Raw genomic sequence first — 17,866 nt, forward strand, 5'->3', positions numbered from 1 at the left:
TTGTAGAACCTTTGTAGAACCAATGCAAGAGAAGTCTACCACTCCACACAAGAAGAAAAGGCTCATGCAGACAGAGATAGTACAGTAACAACTATCACTTGTGGAAATCCTGGAGAGGAACCCACTATAGAAACTCCTCCACCCAGGATGCGAAAGGGAGGCATTTAGTCTTGGGATGAGGATGGAGGACATCAAAGGACCATGCATGACAGGGTGTATACACTGGTGAGTGAGCATGCATCTTGAGTCAAGAGAGAGATGGACCCTGAGACTGTGGGGAAGGAAAGTGGAAACTGCAGAAAACAATTCACACACTCCTGTCTTTGTGGAGGGAGCAGTAACTTCATAAAATGTGTGCAAGATACAATCAAGGGAACTGACCCAAATAGCAAAGCTTGGCTGGGTGCCCTAGTCTCATAGTTCACAGACACTGATGACTGTTTCAACAAGAATAAGAGCCTCATATTATAAACTGTACACATGCCAAAAATCCACCCGACTTTGGACATCTGGCTTGATAAATACAGGCAGCACATGTGCTTAATCTCATTTACATTCTGATCTGGAGAAGAAATGGGGAAGGGGAGATGTTACTGCTAAATATAAAATGCAATGAGCATTGTGAGCTGGACAAATTTGCATTCCCAACTAGAAAACTATGAACTTTGGTGATATCAAGAAGTCATTCCTTGCTTTGCACACCCTTTCCACTGTTTACATTTACAGTGTATGTTCCTTGGGCAAAGCACCTGTCTTTGTTGTTGTTGTCGTCATGTGCCTTCATGTTGATTACAACTTATGGCGACCTCATGAATCAGTGACCTCCAAAAGCATCTGTCATGAACCACCCTGTTCAGATCTTGTAAGTTCAGGTCTTTGGCTTCCTTTATGGAATCAATCCATCTCTTGTTTGGCCTTCCTCTTTTTCTACTCCTTTCTGTTTTTCTCAGCATTATTGTCTTTTCTAGTGAATCATGTCTTCTCACTATGTGTCCAAAGTATGATAACCTCAGTTTCATCATTTTAGCTTCTAGTGATAGTTCTGGTTTAATTTGTTCTAACACCCAATTATTCGTCTTTTTCACAGTCCATGGTATGCGCAAACCTCTCCTCCAACACCACATTTCAAATGAGTTGATTTTTCTCTTATCTACTTTTTTCACTGTCCAACTTTCACATCCATACATAGAGATCGGGAATACCATGGTCTGAATGATCCTGACTTTAGTGTTCAGTGATACATCTTTGCATTTGAGGACCTTTTCTAGTTCTCCCATAGCGGCCCTTGCCAGTGCTAGCCTTCTTCTGATTTCTTGACTATTGTCTCCATGTTGGTTAATGACTGTGCTGAGGTATTGATAATCCTTTAGAAGTTCAACTTCCTCATTGTCAACTTTAAAGTTACATAAATATTTGTTGTCATTATTTTAGTCTTTTTGATGTTCATCTGTAGTCCTGCTTTTGTGCTTTCCTCTTTAACTTTCCTCAGCATTCGTTTCAAATCATTACAGGTTTGTGCTAGTAGTATGGTCTCATCTGTATACCTTAAATTATTTATATTTCTCCCTCCAGTTTTCATACCTCCTTCATCTTGGTCCAATCCCGCTTTCTTTATGATATGTTCCGTGTATAAACAAATAGGGTGATAAAATACACACCCTTTCCTGTCTCACACCTTTTCCAACTGGGAACCAATCGGTTTCTCCATATTATGTCCTTACAGTAGCCTCTTGTCCAGAGTATAGGTTGCGCATCAGGACAATCAGATGCTGTGGCACTCCCATTTCTTTTAAAACATGCCATAGTTTTTTTCTGATCTACACAATCAAATTTTTTGTGATAATCTATAAAGCACAGGATGATTTTCTTCTGAAATTCCTTGGTCCGTTCCATTTTCCAATGTATGTTTGCAATATGATTTCTGGTACCTCTTCCCTTTCTAAATCCAGCTTGGACATCAGGCATTTCTCACTCCATATATGGTAAGAGCCTTGTTGTACAATCTTGAGCATTACTTTACTTGCATGGGATATTAAGGCAATAGTTTGATAATTACTACATTCCCTGGGATCCCCTTTCTTTGGAATTGGGATGTATATTGAACACTTCCAGTCTGTGGGCCATTGTTTAGTTTTCCATATTTCTTGACAGATTTTTGTCAAAATTTGGAAATATTCAGTCACAGTAGCTTGTAACAGCTCTATTGGTATGCCATCTATTCCTGGTGATTTGTTTCTTCCAAGTATTTTAAGAGCATCTTTCACCTCACATTCTAAAATTACTGGTTCTTCACCATACGGTTCCTCCTTGAATGAATCTGTCATCCTTGCATCTCTTTATAAAAGTTCTTCAGGGTATTGCTTCCATCTTCTTTTTATTATACAGCCACGAGAGTGGCTGTATACTATAGCCAGCGGGGATTTTTCACATTCTGCACTGTTAAATTGAAAATACCCCCCATGCCATTCTGATGCTTCCCATACCTTACATAACTTATAGTCCTGAACTCAGAAACGCTTGCTTAACAACCCTGTCAGTGTTCATGGTGATACACAAAACAGTCAGAGAAAATAGACAGTTCAAAGTGTAAAAAGAGAGAGAAAAACCTCAGAGCCCTTTTGGACTTTTTTCTCTGTTCTCATAATCTGTTGAAATTAATTAAACATCAGCCATGTTCACAGAGTACCTGTAATCCTAATACTGACGTTGCCCTATACACTGACCTTCATCGGCTGCAGTTTAAAAGTTTAAAAAATGCCTGGCTGATTTTTAATTAATTTAATAAATTTTGGCTGGGACCCAAAGATAGCACAGAGCATGCTCAGTAAGAACCAACTGTCAGAGTTCTAAAAGCCTCACAGCTGCTGGGCTTGCCTAATCAGAGGGCCACACCCACACCAGACTTTGATTTCATGTGAGACAGTCATGGCTTACCTCAAAGAATCCTGGGAAGTGTAGTTTGTAAAGGGTGCTAAGAGACTCCTATTCCCCTGAGAGAATGGTTTAACAGTCAGCCACTCTGATTGAAGGTCTGTGAGGGGAACAGGGCCTCTCCTAGCAACTCTCAGCACCCTTCACTAACTACACTTCCCAGGATTCTTTGAGAGAAGCCATGATTGGCTTTGAGCCATGGCTTTGAGAGAAGCCATGATAAATTGTTTTAAATCCCCTGTGGTCAGTTTCACCTAACTACACTTCCCAGGATTCTTTGAGAGAAGCCATGACCGTCCAAAGTGAAATAAAGGCCTGGTGTGGACGTGGCCAGGGGCAGCTTTGGTTTAAATTTGGGTGGGAGGCTACATGTGTCTGCTGTAGAATAAAAAGGTGGGGGAAAGCCTGAAGAAGAATGATTCTGTTTACAATGTTTTCCTTTTGGAAAGGAAAGGGGCTTCCCTTCTGCCCAGTGCCCACCCACCCAATCTCCTGCCCTCCCACTCCCTGCCCCTTCCCTTTGTCAGTGTTGGACTACAACCTGGGAGACCAGGGTTCAAATCCCCACACAGCCATGAAGCTGACTGGGTGACCTTGGGCCAGTCACTGCCTCTTAGCCTCAGAGGAAGGCAATTGTGAAATCACCTGTGAATACCGTTTACCATGAAAACCCTATTCAAAGGGTCGCAATAGGTGGGGATCGACTTGAAGGCAGTCCATTTTCATTTTCAAACATGATTGCATAGAAATAAATCCCACTGAACTCAAAAAATATGCAAATGATCAAACCCACCCTCCCTTCTCCTTCCTCCTATCCCCTCCTCTTGCCCCTTCCCTCCCCCTTCCTTTGCACCTCACTCCCCATCCCCTTCCAATCCCCTCTTGCCCCTTCCCCCTCCTCCCCTTCCTCCTCCCCATGGTCAGTTTTACCTATCTTAAACATGATTGCACGGAAGTAAATACCATTGAACTCTATAAGTGTGCAAATGATCAAACCTGCTCTCCCCTCCACCTTCCTTTGCCCCGCTCCAATATGCTCCTTCCCACTCCTCCTCCTCCTCCCCCATGGTCAGTGTTTCCTATCTAACCAAGATTGCATAGGAGTAAATGCCATAGAAAATAAGCATGCAAATGATCAGACCTGCTTTTCCCCTCTCCTCTCCTCTCCCTTCCTCCTCCCCTGCCCACTCCAGCCCTCTGTCCCTTCCCGGTCAGTTTTACCTATCCTAAGCATGATTGCACGGGAGTAAATCGCACTGAATTTAATAAACATGCAAATGATCAAACCTGTCCTTCTCCTCCCCTCTCCATCCTGACTGCTCCCCTCCCAGTCCTCCCCTCTGCATTTCCTCCCCTCCCTCCTCCCCCCCTTCCCATCCTCTGTGGTCAGTTTCACCTATCCTAAGCATGATTGCAGGGGAGTAAATCCCATTGAACTCAATAAGCATGTAAATGATCCATCCATTCTCAGCAAACTTGCACAGGATCCCATTTCTTACCTCCCGGATTAAAAAGCAGGGAAATTCACTAATAGGCAAAAAACCTTGCGGTTTAAGAACATACCTATAGCCCACAGCTATTCTATCAAACTTTAAAAAGCAGGGAAATTGGGCACCTATAGTGAATGCACCAGGGGAGCAGGAGACCTGACCTCCTCTCTGAGATATTGTACTGCCCTACAAATTGGTCAAAATGCAAAGACCATTTGGGATGGTCTTTCACAGTGCAATCCACTTCCTGTGTAGCTTGGAAGAATTTGGTAACATGTGCCTCTGAGCATATGGTGAGTGGTGGCAACACCTGCAATCAGCCCAAATAATAGAAAGAAGATATGTGCTGTGCTGACCTTGTTTTAGCAGGGAGGAAGCAACATTATTAAGACAGTTGATATAGTTCAGATGGTCACTTTGAATATGTCTGATTTCCTTTGCAATTTTAGTGAAGTTTCCTATAGGAAATCATTTTCTTTTGTTTCTATTTCTGTGAATATGTGAAGTACAGCAACTCTTTGCAAAATTTATACTAAAAAAGCTCCAAACGTAATTGTGGAATAATGGCACTGACTTCTGCAGAATAGTCTCCAGTGGACCTTAGGAGTGTCTCAATTTGCACAAGATAAAACAGTGGGAGGTGAAATATATTCTAGCAAAATGCTAGGTGTGCTCTATGTTTTTAATTAACTGTGCCCACCTTGCCTTAAAAGAAGTGGTTTAAACATAGCAGGCTGAAAATATGCATCCTCTTTTTTCATTGCTTTCAGTCATTGCTGAAGTAGCAACATATTGGAATCAGTCTGATTTTTCATCAAACTGCAGGTCCAAATTCCACTGTTAATGCACCCAAAATAGAAATAGAACGTAACCTCCAATTTGAAACACAAAAGGCTGTCTTCACCATCATATGACACTGACCAATAAAAAGTCTTTGAAATTAATAAAAATAAATTTGACACAGATTTCTGGGATGAATAATGAGGGAAATAAAATTTTCTAGTTTAGATTCTCTGTAGAAACATTAATAACACAGGAAAGAAGCAAAGTAAGAAGAACACCAGCAAACATACAAAAATATAATTCTCTATCTTTGGAGATGGCATGTGTTGCCACCACTCACCATATGCTCAGAGGCACATGTTACCAAATTCTTCCAAGCTACACAGGAAGTGGATTGGACTGTGAAAGGCCAACCCAAATGGTGTTTGCATTTTGACCAATTTGTAGGGCAGTCCAATATCTCAGAGAGGAGGTCAGGTCTCCTGTTCCCCTGGTCCATTCACTATAGCTGCCCAATTTCCCTGCTTTTTAAAGTTTGATAGAATAGCTTTGGGCTATAGGTATGTTCTTAAACCGCAAGGTTTTTTGCCTATTAGTGAACTTCATCTCGGTCAGTCAGTGAGTTCTCCTGTTGATTATTTTGGTTGCTCAAAAAATGTGTTTGCAAGAAACAAATCATTGGCTTCACAGAATTCAGTAACTCTTTCTCCTGCTTCATTTCTGTCACCTAAGCCCCATTTCCCCACAATTCCTAGTTCTTCTCTTTTCCCTACTTTTGCATTCCAGTCCCCCATGATTATCAGCACATCTTGTTTTGGTGTGTGATCAATTTCTTCCTGTACTTCTGCGTGAAATCTCTCCAATTCCTCTTCTTCTGTGTTTGCCGTTGGAGCATAGACTTGGATGATGGTTATGTTGATAGGTTTTCAGTTTAATCTTATTGATATCACTCACTCAGACCTTGCATTGTAGCTCCTAATTGCTTTTGCCACTTCTCACTATTAAAGCAACTCCATTTCTTCTTAATTTCTCATTTCCTGCATAAAATATTTTGTAGTTGCCTGATTGAAAATGTCCTATTCCTGTCCATTTGAGTTCACTCACACCAAGTATTGTAATGTTGATACGTTCCATTTCTTGCTTGACAATTTTTAACTTTCCCTGGTTCATGCTTCTCACATTCCATGCTCCTATTGTGTGTATCGTACAACTCCGGACTCTCCTTTTGCATCTGTGCACATCAGCCTCTGGGCTTCCTATTAGTCACAGCGCTACTCGTCCTTTGTTCTTTCCCAGTAGCTCATTCAGTGCTTTCTGACCTGGGGGTCTCATCTTCCAGCAGTATCTCGTGTTGCATTTTGGATACTCTGTTGATAGGGTTTTTGTGGTAAGAGATATTCAGAGGTGGTTTACCATTGCCTTCCTCTGAGTTTGGATGCATCTTTGTCTGGTGTTTCAGCTTTGACCATTCCACCGTGGGTGCCCCTGCTAGGAGTCTAGCCTCTTAGTCTAGACTCTTGACGGCATTGCTCTCAGCTTCCTCAACACTCTCAAACCCCCTCACCACGTTAAGGTGTGCATCTTAGAGAGGGGCACCTGTCTTTAGAATAAGCAAAACTCTGTAAAACATGATATACTCCAGGAATCAGCAACTGGCTGCCTTTGGCTTAAATCTTGCCTCACTCTCCGCAAAGGAAAGAGGAATATATTGTAAGAGGTTGTGGCAGTGGGATGTGTCAGCAGCCTAACCTGCCACCATCCAACCCACCCTCCACATGGTTCTCCAGTAAAACTGGTTGTTGAACAGGGATGCACTGAGATAGCACAATGAGAATACTATATTTATTATGGAAGAAGAGCCCTGATGGATCAAACTGTTAGAGGGATTGGGGGCTGGGTTGGGTTTCCACCTACTTCAGCATCCTGTTCCCAAGAGTGGCCAGCCAGATGCTTCTTAGAAGTCCACAGGCAGGGCACAAAGGCAACAGCTGTTCCCCATTATTTGTTCCCCAGCATTTCAGATATCCACAGGTCTGCTGCCTCTGTGCATGGAGATTCCATTTAGGTATCAAGGCTAATGGTAAGTGATAGACCTCTATCCTCCATTGTATTTATCTCATCCTCTTTTAAAGCCATGTAAGCTGCAAACCATCACTGCATAAGAACACAATACTTTACAGAAAAAGCAGAAATGCTGTTAAGAGTGAAAAGGAGACAACTTTTCATTCGGATTGAGGCTGAAACATCTAGAAAATGGACATAACCCTCCAAGAATTTTTCCCAGGCACAAGTTCAGCTAAAGTGGCCATGGACTGCACTCTAGTACAACGTCTATTCATATAAGTGAGCTTGGGGAAAATCAATTTCCAGTGGACTGAATTCAATAAATGGGATGGGGGAGGGCCCATAAATAATATTGCAGTATGAAAGTCCTCTGGGTTTTTCCAAAAGCAGCCTCCCCTTCACCAGTTGCTAGTTAGCATGTGTATGTGGGCTTATCAAACCCCTAAAGGTGTTCAGTGATAAAGGTTAGATATTTCCTTGATGAGATGTGAAATATCAAGACTGTTTCACTTTGGCTGCATACAAAGCAGCTAAAAAGAACTTCTAAATGAGGACTGAGTATGTGTCTTCCATTTCTTTTCCCTAGCAACAGAGGTATGTTTTCAAGGCAGTGAATATCACCACATTTATTTATTTATATGCCACTTATATGCGTAAATGGCTTAAAATGTTACATTTTGAACGTAGCTCAGAGCCAACCTTACATATGATGTTAAACATTTGTAGTTTGACACTCAAACTCCTGTGCCGCTGTGGAGAAATGCCATATATGTGTTTGTGTTTTAAAAATATTACATGACCTCGGAGACTCTCATAAGGCCTTGTTTTGGTACATTGTTGCAAGCCTACTTGGTGCTGGGGTCCCTCAGGGTTCAGTTTTGTCCCCCATGTTATTTAACATCTATATGTTATTTAACATCTATATGAAACCGCTGGGAGAGGTTGTCCGGGCTGCCGACCCTGCCCGGGCCCTGAGATCTTCAGGAGAGGCCCTTCTCTCAGTCTCAACACCCTCGCAAGTGCGATTGGTGGGGATGCGAGATAGGGTGTTCTTGGTGGCTGCTCCTAGGTTCTGGAACTCCCTTCCTAGGGAGGCACGAATGGCCCCCTCCTTGCCATCCATCCGTCGGCAAGTAAATACTTTTTTATTCCAATAGGCTTTTGGGATAGATGGTGTTTAGGATTGGGCTTTACAAGGCTTGTTTTATTGTTTTATATTATTCTCTGTATTACTTTAAATTGTTTTTAGATTTTTAAGTGCCCTTTACGGTTTTAAGGTTGTGCATAGTTTAATTGTATTTTAATTGTATGTTTTTCTATGTTTTTAACTATATGTAGTTTTATCTGTAAGCCGCCCTGAGTTCCAGTTTGGAAAAAGGGCGGGGTAAAAAATAAACTTTCAATTCAATTCAATTCAATTTCAAAATAAAACCTTACAAAACGTATAGTCGTGAACTCAGAAATGCTTGCTTAAGAACCCTCTCAATTTTCATGGCGATAAACAAAACAGTCAGAAAGAATCAAGAGTTCAAAGTCTAAAGAGAGAGAGAGAAAAAAAACCAGACCCCTTTTGGACTTTTTTCTGTCAGAGTTCTCATAATCTGTTGAAATTCATTTAAAAAATCAGCCATGTTCACAGAGGACCTGTAATCCTGTTACTGACCTTGCCCCATACACTGACCTTCATCTTCTGCAGTTTAAAAGTTTTAAAAAATGCCTGGCTGATTTTTAATTAATTTAAGAAATTTAGCAGTGAACTGAATGATAATGTCAGGCATGCTCAGTAAGAACCAACTGTCAGTGTCCTAAAAGCCAGACTCCCAGCTACTTGGCTTGCCTAATCAGGGGGCCATACCCACACCAGACTTTGATTTCATGTGAGACAGTCATGGCTTCCCTCAGAGAATCCTGGGAAGTGTAGTTTGTGAAAGGTGCTGAGAGGAGACTGCTGTTCTCCTGACAGAGCTCCAGTGGCCAGCTTGGTTTAAAAGTCAGCTGCTCTGATTGAAGCTCTGTGAAGGGAACAGGGCATCTCCTAGCAACTCTCATTTCCCAGGATTCTTTGGGGAAGCCATGACTGTCTAAAGTGAAATAACAGTCTGGTGTGGATGTGGCCAGGGACAGCTTTGGTTTAAATGTGGGTGTGAGGCTACATGTGCCTGCTGTAGAATAAAAAGGTGGGGGGAAACCCTGAAAAACAATGATACTGTTCAAAATGTTTTCCTTTTGGAAAGGGGCTTACCCTCTGCTCAGTGCCCACCCATCCAATCTCCTACCCTCCTTGCCCCTCCCCCAGGTCAGTGTTGGACTACGATCTGGGAGACCAGGGTTTGAATCCCCACACAGCCATGAAGCTCACTGGGTGACCTTGGTCCAGTCACTGCCTCTCAGCCTCAGAGGAAGGCAATGGTAAAACCACCACTGAATACCATTTACCATGAAAACCCTATTCATAGGGTCGCTATAAGTCGGGATCGACTTGAAGGCAGTCCATTTTCATTTTCAAACATGATTGCACAGACATAAATCCCACAACTTAAAAAGTATGCCTGCCCTCCCCTACCCCTTCCTTTTCCCCTCCAATCCCCTCCTTCCCCCTCCTTCCGCTCCCCTCTCCCCTCCCTTTCCTCTCCTCCCCCTGCTCCTCCCCCATGGTCAGTTTTACCTATCCTAACCATGATTACATAGAAGTAAATCCCATTGAAATAAATAAGCATGCAAATGATCAGACCTGGCTTTCCCCTCCTTTCCCTATCCTCTCCCTTCCTCCTCCCCTCCCCTCTTCATTGTTTCTCCTTCCCTGCCCACTCCAGCCATCCCTCCCTCCCTCCCCCGGTCAGTTTTACCTATCCTAAGCATGATTGCATGGGAGTAAATCCCACTGAACTCAAACATGCAAATGATCAAACCTGTCCTTTTCCTCCCCTCCCCCTCCTCCCTGCACCTATCCCCCTCCTCCCCTTTGCCCTCCCTCCCCTCCCTGCTCCTCCTCTCTTCCCCATCCCCTGTGGTCAGTTTTACCTATCATAAGCATGATTGCAGGGGAGTAAATCCCACTGAACTCAATAAGCATGCAAATGATCAATCCATTCTCGGCAAGCTTGCACAGGATCCCATTTCTTACCCCCTGGATTAAAAAACAGACAAAATTCACTAATTGGCAAAAAACCTTGCTGTTTAATAATGTACCTACAGCCAACAGATATTTCTATCAAACTTTAAAAAGCAGGGAAATAGGGCAGCTATAGTGAATGCACCAGGGGAGCAGGACACCTGACCTCCTCTCTGAGATACTGTACTGCCCTACAAATTTCTTCCAACAGCTAGTCATTGCTTAAGTAGCAACATATTCTAATCAGTCTGATTTCACTGCAGTTTCAGATTCAACTGTTAATGCACCCAAAATAGAAATAGAACATAACCTCCAATTTGAAACACAAAAGGCTGTCTTCACCATCATATGACATTGACCCAATAAGAAGGCTTTGAAATTAATAAACATAAATTTGACATGGGATGAATAATGAGGGAAATAAAATTTTCTAGTTTAGATTCTCTGTAGAAACATTAGTAACACAGGAATGAAGCAAAGTAAGAAGAACATCAACAAACATACAAAAATGTATTTCTCCATCTTTGGAGATGGCAGGTATTGCCACTACTCACCATATGCTCAGAGGCACATGTTACCAAATTCTTCCAAGCTACACAGGAAGTGGATTGGACTGTGAAATACCAAATTGTGTTTGCATTTTGACAAATTTGCAGGGCAGTCCAATATCTCAGAGAGGAGGTCAGGTCTCCTGCTCCCCTGGTGCATTCACTATAGCTGCCCAATTTCCCTGCTTTTTAAAGTTTGATAGAAATATCTGTTGGCTGTAGGTACATTCTTGGACTACAAGGTTTTTTGCCTATTAGTGAATATGTGTGTGTGTGTGTTTAAAAATAGTATATGACCTCTGTGACTGCCATAAGGCCTTGTTTTGGTACACTGTTGGAAACCTGCTTGGCAGTGGTTGCTTGGCAACAGATTGCGAGAGGAGAAAGACAGATTGCTTTAAGATTCTAGTAGTTGGGGCCTGATCAGGTAAATTCTGATTGGCTGGAGGTTCCAGGCAGGTGGGAGTTAACAGTCAGTGAGGGAGTGAGCAGTTAGAAAGGGCAGTTGGTTGTAGGCGACAGAGTGAGGAGCTGGTTGGTGAGAATAGCTGAGGGAAGGAAGGACTGAGGCCAGGGTATCATTAACTGTGGTCTGGTGAAGGTCAGAAGGCAGCCAGTGACTGAGAGAGTTTGAAGGGCTGCCATGAAGTGAGGTCTTGCCAGAGGGAAGTGGGGATATAACCCTGGCTAAACTGTCCCACAGCCAGGAGTGCAACGAGAGGAGCTTTGGGGGCACGGAGGCAGATGGGTCCCAGTAGCGGGATGGGGGTGGAGGGTTAGGGAAATTGGCCAGCGGGGAGAGCCACTTGGAGGCTGGTGTCAGCAACAGCGTCTCTGGAGATGTTAGAACCCGTCAGCAAGCACCTATGAAGTCCCAAAGTAAGCAATCCTGTTCCCTTTTGTAAATAATATCCCTCTACCTACAACATAGTTCAAGATTTATACTGACTGTCAGTGGTGGTGTCATCTCACACCTAAAGCCTTCCATGCATGCTACTAGGAGGGTTTAAAGAAGTATTCTGTATGAATTGGTGGCAGCAAAAGGGTTACAGAAGTCTGTTTTACGAGAAGTGAGGCTGAGGAACCAGGGGAATCCCTGACAGCCCTGGAGAACAGGATTGAAAACGGAATATATATAAACTGAAATTGCAAATCTTAAGTAAAATCTCTTGCTTAGCCTTGCTAGTGATTAAGAAGGAGTAGGGCCACACACAATCAGAACTTCTTGGAAAAATGGAAACCTGATCTCTCTGGACATAGAGTGGCGTTGTTCGAGCCCTTGACATCTCTTTGTGAAGATGTGTTGCATATAATTGTGGAATGCCATTTCAGTTTTACACCAGAGGTGTCAACAAGGACTGAATTGAGAATCTTTCCCTCTGTGTTGCAGGGTTACCAGGTCTCCGGTTTTTGGCCGGAGTCTCTGGTTTTTTGGGGGCCCTCCAGCTCTAAGGCTAGCGCCCCTTAATCTCCGAACTCTCAGCTTCAGTTTAAAAAAAAAATTACGTTTCTAGGTGGTATGGTTCCCGAGATATACACCAAAACGTCAACCCCCCTGCGCGACTTAAATCTGTTTTACAGATGTTTAGAACAGCTCCTAGCTCTAACTACAACTCCCATCAGCCCAATCCAGTGGCCATGCTGACTGGGGCTGATGGGAGTTGTAGTTTTAAAAGGTAACTTGTTCAAGCTCTGGCTCTAACCCCGCCCTTTCAGGATTGTAGCAAATAAACGAAGCCAGGTTGTGACTTCTTGATCCAGGCATGCCTAAGCTTAATTTCAACGTCAGAAAATGGAGGCTTTCAGATTTTGCAGTTTGTGTAAGTAATATGGCTTAACGTTTTTTTTCTCTCTTCTGTGCAAGAGTCAGACCCTGGGCTATGAAACATGAAAGTATTTAATCCAATACTCCATTAGGACTTACTTTTGAGTAGACATGGTTAGGATTATATGGGGTGTATTTTTACACCTCTCTCTGTGTGTGTGTCCTTTCCAACACCCCTGTGAGGTAGGGTTGGTGATTGGAAGCCAAGGCAGCTCACAATAAGAAATAAATCACTTTAAAAACCAATAACCATAAAACAAGTATAAACAGTTGCAAAACAGCTTAAAGTGGCATGATTCTGAATTTTGGGTTGAGTGAATGAAGTTTATTTATTTTTATTTATTTATTATTTGATTTATATCCCGCCCTTCCTCCCAGTAGGAGCTCAGGGCGGCAAACAAAAGCACTAAAAACACTTTAAAAATCATAAAAACCGACTTTAAAATATATTAAAACAAAACATCTTTAAAAACATTTTTAAAAGCTTTAAAAACTTTTTTTTAAAGAAAAGGTTTAAAAACATATTAAAAAGCAATTCTAACACAGACACAGACTGGGATTAGGTCTCAACTTAAAAGGCTTGTTAAAAGAACAAGTTCCTTATCACTTCAGGGTACAGTTTTCCCTGGTTAAGTAAGCCCCATTGAATACATTGGGACTTGCTTCTGAGTAAACAAACATAGGATAATAAATATAAAGATATGTAAATATCTTTACAGGTTGTATAAATAATAAACATATTTGATAGTCATGTTTATATAAATATTTTGTCATACTGTGTCCCAATAAGTATCCGATTTCACACTATGGTTGTACAATACTTCCTTTACATTTTATGTACAGTAGGGCCCCGCATTACGGCGTTCCGCTTTAAGGTGTTCCGCTGATGCGGCGCCTTTCATTTTCAATTTTAAAGGGTTTTTCCCCCTTTTGCGACGTTTTGCGCTGTTTTCACGTCATTTTTGCACGACGCAGCCCATTAAAGTCAATGGGGTTCCGCTTTACGGCGTTTTCCGCTTTACGGTGGGGGTCCGGAACGGAACCCGCCGTATAAGCAGGGCCCTACTGTATGCCTTGGGGTGGTCATGGTTCTCCATTGTTTTCATCCAGAGGGGCAGATAGGCTGAGAGATGGTGAGTAGCCCATGGTCACCCACTACAGTTTATAGCTCATTGCCATTTTGAAAAAATAATTAAAACAATTTACATGCAGGCAAAATTTATTAAGTGGATTCACACAATACGTTTAAAGCACATCCAACTCGCATTTAAAGCACACAACGTCCCCTAAAGGATCTTGGGAAGTGTCATTTCCCCCTCACAGTTATAGTTCTCACCACTCTTAACAAACTGCAGTTCCCATGATTCTGTGATGGGATTCATGTGCTTCAAATGGGTGTTGAATGTGCTTTAAATGAATGGTGTGGATCTGCCCTAGGTATGATGTGCATTCAAGAGTGAATTGAAAAGAACAATTTTAAAAGATACTTCTTACTTTTACTCATTTCTCAGACCTCTTTCTGAAGTGAAGGGTCAAATCTGTAAAGATGTTTGGAGCAGCCACGTTAAAAGATAAGGGCAGGGCATTCCAGGCAGGGGGTTGCCAACCCTGCTTGGATATGGATGTCTTTGCAGAGGAACCCTAGTCAAGGTTTACGAACAGCACAATCCAAACTATATCTACTAGAAGTCAGTCCTGTTGAGTTCTATGGGGCTTAATCCCTTAGTAAGTGTGTTTAGAATTGCAGCCTTCAGGAGCATCCATCTTTACTCCTCAAAGCTCCCATCTAACATCTCCACAACACTAAGCTCCTTCGTCCCTACAGTGACCTTCTGATGACTGCCCTGGCCTGAAGGCACTTAACCCTTCTTGCTGAAAGCAAGTAGGCTAGATTAAATGTTCCCTACCCAGGCTCCACCTTTTAGCTAAGATTTCTATCTTAATTTCCAATCAGATTTTTTCTAATTGTATGCTCCAAGCAACTGTGATTGATGCTTAATGTATCGTGTTTAATGACATCACTCGGGCCCACCCTGTGACATCACTAGGGTCCGCCCTGTGGCATCACTAGGGCCCACCCCTCAAATCTCAGGTTTTGGGTTGCTTCTGACCTGGCAACGCTACTGTGTTGGGATGAAGCATTCTGCCATAGAGCATTATGAATGAAAAAAAATGCAGAAAAATAGCTTTCAGTTTAAGAAGTTCTCTAACTAAAGGGTGTTTGTTTAAAAAACTATTACAGTACCAGTATGGGATACTGTGACTCTCCAGATAATCTCTGCTCATTGCACAGCATTTTGCATTTTTATTCAGTTGTAGGTGTTGGAGCGGCCTAGATATGGGAACAAAATAGCAGCTTTCTTAACTGTGTAAAATAATCAATAACATCATGGGTTTTAGCAGAGTAGCTCTCTCCTAGCCCTTTCATGCTTTCTCTCTCCACTGATGGCTCTTATATAAATCATTCAAAATGTAGCTTGTAAGAATCATTTATGGTTTCTTTTAAAAGTAAATAAGTAAGAAATAAATTGATTTGTTTATGGCTGGAGATGTAAGGATTCATTTATTATTTATTTAATTAATTAATTTGTATCCCGCCCTTCCTCCCAGCAGGAGCTAAGTCTGTTGGTACTTTCACTTCAGTAGTGCTTGGTTAGTTCCAGCCATTCCACTTCAGAAGTAAGGACATGTGATGGTACAAACCACAAACAAAACAAGTATTATTAGGTGCTCCCCACTTTTAAAAGCAGTGAGAAGTGTCAATGGGCAGGGGGCTGCTCAAAACTATTGATGCCTGTTGCAATATCTATTTGTAGTATTTACAAATGTACACATGGAGGATAGGGGAACAGGCAAGCATCCCAGGCAGGCCATGCTGTGTAAAATAGCATCAGTCCCCTATAGCAAATAGAATACATTTGAAGCTCTCCCAGCAAATACTATAACTTTTTAATGCAAGGCAAAGAACAAGACCCTCTACCTTGTGGGTTGGTGCATCATTCCTGATGGTAGTAACTACCAAAGTATACCAAGGAGATTTAGAACATCATCAGATAATTAACAAGCATTCATGTAAAAACATGGCCACTACAATATGATTACTGAGTTTTGTGTGCGTGTGTGTATTTATTTATTTTATATACCTCCCTTCCTCCCAGAAGAAGCCAAGGGTATTGGGGGAATGGGAATGAGAGATCGCTAGATTCAATATATGACAAGGCCATGTGCCTTTAATAGAGAATTTTAGCAGCTGTAACTTCTCCTATCATAATGCCACAGTAATAGGAGGAATAATATGTAAAATGTTTTCACTGAAGTCTTCATCTGCCTTCACAGCCGTTGTAACATGCACATTGCTATCCTCCACTTGTTCTGCCATTGAGGACATTCTTGGATTGTTCTTTGTCTGGTTCCTCTCTCTTGACCTTACCGTCATGGGTGACCTTGCTTGGAGTACATGACTCCTGAAACATCGCTCACAGGGTTCACTGGAACACTCAAGCCCACTCATCACTACAAGGTGACGAAATTGGGCAGCTATAGTGAATGCACAAAGGGAGCAGAAGACCTGACCACCTCTCTGAGATATTGTACTGCCCCACAAATGTGTAAAAATGCAAACACAATTTGGGTTGGTCTTTCACAGTCCAATCCATTTGCTGTGTAGCTTGGAAGAATTTGGTAACATGTGCCTCTCAATCAGGGTAGCCGACTGTTAAAGCCCTCTGGCCACTGGAGCTCTGTCAGGGGAATAGGAGTGTCCTCTCAGCACCCTTCACAAACTACACTTCCCAGGTTCTTTGGGGGAAGCCATGACTGTCTAAATTGAAATAAAGGTCTGGTGTAGGTGTGGCCCCCTGATTAGGCAAGCCCAGCAGCTGGGAGTCTGGCTTTTAGAACACACTGACAGTTGGTTCTTACTGAGCATGCCTGGCCTTATCATTGAGTTCAATGCTAAAGTTCTTTAATTAAAAATCAGCCAGGCATTTTATACTGCAGAAGATGAAGGTCAGAGTATGGGGCAAGGTCAGTAATAGGATTACAGGTACTCTGTGAACATGACTGATTTTCAATTAATTTCAACAAATTATGAGAACTCTGACAGAAAAAAGTCCAAAAGGGGTCTGGGTTTCTCTCTCTCTCTTTTAGACGTTGAACTCTCAATTCTCTCTGATTGTTTTGTGTATCACCTTGCAAATCTAGAGGGTTGTTAAGCAAGAATTTCTGAGTTCAGGACTATAAGTTTTGTAAGTTTTGTTTGGAAATGAGCTTATGGGGAGCATCAGAATGGCATGGGGGTATTTTCAATTTAACATTGTGGAATGTGAAAAGTCCATGCTGACTATAGTATACAGCCACTCTCATAGCTGTATAGTCAAACAGAATCATTGGAATGAAAACAGAGATTCCAAAATAACAATATAATAGCATAGCAGGGCAATATCATTGAATAAGCAACTACTAAAAGGGATATGATGCAGAAACAGTCTCCTGGAATCATAGAATAGTAGAGTTGGAAGGGGCCTATACGCAGGGCTAGTGCCAGGCATGACTGGGTCCTTGGGCACTAGCCTGCCACAGGCCTGTGACACTTTAGCTCAACACCCCCCGTACAAATGGCATGGGGCTAAGTCCGCACACACACCCTACCTACCTCTCCCATTAATGTGAATGATGTGAGTCCCCAAAATGGCCAAGATGGTGGTGGGGGTTTCCCTCTGTAGCAAACAAACATTCTTACAGTGGCTGCAAATCTGCCAATCCTGTAATAGATTCTCAGGCAGAGCCCCTGTACCCTAAGACACTTAACCTCCTGCTGCCAACTCACACCTTCAAAACTTTCTGTCCCCTAAACATTTTGGAATTTAAATCTCCAGTAAGTTTCTTTGCTCCTCCCTCTAGCTCTGAGAAGACTCACCTTCTGAAGGCTGGACTCCAGGCCATGAAGAAAAACATTGTTCCCACCTATCATTATAAGGGCCATTAACTATCTCCAGTTCTGTTTTGTTATTGCAGAACCCACTGAAAGTCAGAGAATCACTAAAGTAAAATGAAAATCATTATGTTTAGCAAAGCTGCGGCTTTAAGGAAAATCATTTGTTCTTTTTATAGT

Source organism: Rhineura floridana, chromosome 6 (assembly GCF_030035675.1).
Source record: "Rhineura floridana isolate rRhiFlo1 chromosome 6, rRhiFlo1.hap2, whole genome shotgun sequence".
NCBI classification, from domain to species: Eukaryota; Metazoa; Chordata; class Lepidosauria; order Squamata; family Rhineuridae; genus Rhineura; species Rhineura floridana.